The following is a 3,617-nucleotide window of genomic DNA, read 5'->3' on the forward strand; positions in this document are numbered from 1 at the left end:
TTAAGTTAAGTTAATCAACTAGGGATGTTTTCATTGGTGATATGAGTTAAAAATGTTCCCTATCACCTGTACCTGTAGTGCGTATTTGTAACATAATTAAACATAATGTTATAGCTGCAAAAGTATATGAGAGAGTGTAGTCAGCGAATTTACTTAGTAATGTCTGTTACCCAGAAATATCTATCAAAAAGTTAGCTATCATTAGCCACCATGAGCTATTGGTCATAACAGACCAAGTAAGGCTGTAGCAGCAAAAATCCTGAATGTATTGAACTGAGTAAGAGTGCATTTTATTTCTTATAAATTCAACTTTTGATTTGTGAGAGGATTGTGTTATTTCCTATTTCAAAGATGTAACTTTTTGATTTAGTTTTAAAACATTGAAAGCATTTTATTTAACCTAGCATCTGTCTAAATGTCAGTCTGTTGCACACCGTTAAACCTATAAACATAAACATGTCCTATTATAAAATAGAGGGCACAAAAATACAAAAGTAATGCAATAACAAGCTTTGTTATTGTGAAATCTGCACCACTACTGTTTAATCTAAGCGGCTGCAGTGTTCACAGCTTTGATGCATAATACAGTAGGGACTTCCATGCTGATGAGCTGACTCAGTTATTTTGTACAATTGAGGCGCAGATTCTTTTGATGTCACATGATGCATAAAAGGCAGCGCGCCAGTGAGAAGAACAACAGAAATCAAATAGCGTGACCATGAGCGGAAAGGTAATGAAGGCTGCAGATCAGTGCACCAGCCAGTGCAGGAGACAGACACTAACTGATGCATACAAGCTTAATCATAATGTATACTGTAATATATTGTACCAAAATACTACAGCACAACTACTGCCATGCAATACAGTGTGATTTGCATTAAGGGGGTATCTTATGATAATCACAGAATTCACTTGAACATGTAGCTCTGGTTGTTTTCTAATGTTGGACCCAAACACAATCTGTGTCTTTCTCTCTAGATTATCTTCTTCGAGGGGAGAAACTTCCAGGGCCGCTCGTATGAGTGCATCAGTGACTGCTCTGAGATCGCCTCTCACCTGAGCCGCTGCAGCTCCTGCAGGGTGGAGAGCGGGACCTTCATGGTCTACGACCAGCCCAACTTCACGGGCCAGCAGTACCTCCTGACCACGGGAGAGTACCCCGAGTATCAGAACACCATCGGCTTCAATGACTGCATCCAGTCCTGCCGCGTTGTCCCTGTGGTAAATATATGCACACTATCACCAACCGAAGAGAGACAAGGGCAGTCAGTGATGTAAAGGGATAGTCTGAGGAGAAATATGTTTGGTTGCTGTCTTACCTGGAATCAGATGAGAATGCTGAGATCAATTTCCCCTGTGTGCATCCAGTAGTGATATTTCCAGGAGATGTCTTGGAGAAACTGAACACGCCTTTCAAGAACCCCAAAGCTTGACATCATCCTAGTTTTTTTTATGAGCTTTCAGTTGTATTTTAAAATCTTGATATCTCCATGACAACTTGCAAAATCCACTAAGAAAATAAACTACTGTTTCCAAGAAGGATGAGAATGACATAAAGCTGTTTCGAACGTTGTATCTTGTTAGCCAGTTAGCAGTACATCTGAGGGTTTTGTTAACACCGGAGCAAACGCTGCATTTTGTAAAGTAGACAGTTTTTGAGATGTAGTGGAAATTTAGAGACTGAGCTGATATTTAGCTTCTGATCTGACATAGCAAACAAGCACATTCCTCAACAGAGTTAACTTTTTTGGTACTTAATGTGTTAACAACCCAGCAGCTAGGTACTACTTTAAACAGCACCATGACTCTTGTCAAATCCATGCATATATTTCATTCCATTTGACATTTTGTTCTTTAACAGCACAAGGGGCCCTTTAAGCTGAGGATCTACGAAAAAGCCAACTTTGAAGGGCAGATGCATGAACTGACCGACGACTGCGACTCCATCCAGGATCACTATCACATGTCTGACATGCAGTCCTGCAACGTGATGGAAGGGTACTGGTTGATGTTTGAGCAGCCCAACTACGAGGGCAGGATGTTTTATCTGAGACCAGGAAAGTACAAGAACCTCAAAGAGATCAGCAGTGATGATGTGAGATTCAATTCAATCAGACGCATCGCAGAAACTGTCTAATGATTTATATTTAGCTGATTTTGCAGATGCGTTGTTTTATGAATATTAACAAGTTGTCGAAGTGAGAGGCAAAAAGACGGAGCCTTGTTTTTATCCTGAAACTGTGATTTGTGCACTGTTTGCATGTATTTCCAGTTGTACTGTGCAATCCAGCCACAATGAATTTACCTCTTTAACTGTGTGATGCGCAAAATAAAATTATTTGCTGCATATTGTGTGAATTATTTCTGAGCACAGATGCGATAATTCATTGTTTTGCCACATGAGTGGTACTTAGTATTACAGATAAACATACAGTGGGGTCCAAACATCTGAATCCACTAATAAGAATGGCTAAAGATACTGTTGTTTTCCTTAAACTTGGCTAAAATGCAAAAGTAGAGGATGATATCTGTGCAAGGCAACAAAAACAGAAACTTAAGAATAATGAGAAATAATAATGAAAAATAAAATGCCAACATTTTCCAGTATTTCTTCATTTATGTTAAAGGTTCATTTGTGTAACATACATTCGTAGAAATGGAATATAATATTCAGGTATGTTTTTATTTGCGTATAATGCTATAGGGAGTATAGGAATCAGGTTTTTGTTACCTTAAAATGAGCCGTTATTATCTAAAGATGGGCATCAGCCATGTTTCCTTCACACTGCACAGCCTGTTCTCATTCCCAGGTTGTCAAATGCAGACGCGAGTGGTGCTTATTAGCTGCAATATCTATCTATTATTTGCAACTTCACCACTAGATTCCACTAAATCCTACACACTGGTCATTTAAACCAATTACAAATTAGGCATGTGATACTTTTAAGATGTAATAGGTTACTGAATACAGTTAGAAATGTCAGAAGTAATGTAACTATTCATCAAAGTAATATACCTTATTAAATTGATTACTTTTCTAACAAATGTCAAACAATAAATCTGAAAAGCGGCCACCCTCCTTGACGTAGCTGGCTGATCACGGGCATGGCAGACTCAGGTTGCCGAACTAGAGCAATGCACATTGATTAGATGGGCAGACGAGAGAACCAATCAAAAACACAAAAATTTGAGCGCATACTGCACAATGAAAAGATTGGTCCCAACAGCTTTGCTGACCCAAGTTGTCCCAAAATATTCCACATGAAACATTTAATACGTTTTCTGTCTTGTGCAGTCACAATAAATAGTCAAACAAACAAAATGCAAACATAAATATTTCCTGCAGCACAACTGTGTCGCTAGCTGGCCGCAAACAGTTGCTTGTAGCGTGAACTGCCTTCTTGTCTGAAACAAGTGAAGACATTTAATAAGGACTTAGTAGCCAATAAGGACCATTAGTATTTATAGGGAATTTTATGACTTTATTACAGAGGTGACTGTAGACAGGAAACAGATGTGAACCTAGGCCACCCCCAAATATTATAATCTTGTACTGTATGTTGACTATAAGTAAATTCTTTATATCACACTGTAGATAAGATAAGATAATTCCTTTA

General features: G+C 38.5%; 1 pseudogene; it reads left to right on the plus strand.

Moving 5' to 3' along the window:
* The window catches only part of LOC118340175, a 6,991-nt pseudogene that overhangs the window by 2,542 nt on the left and 832 nt on the right, over positions 1 to 3,617 (plus strand).

The sequence above is a fragment of the Morone saxatilis genome, unplaced genomic scaffold, assembly GCF_004916995.1.
Source record: "Morone saxatilis isolate NCDOM2014 unplaced genomic scaffold, NCSU_SB_2.0 Contig6, whole genome shotgun sequence".
NCBI classification, from domain to species: domain Eukaryota; kingdom Metazoa; phylum Chordata; class Actinopteri; family Moronidae; genus Morone; species Morone saxatilis.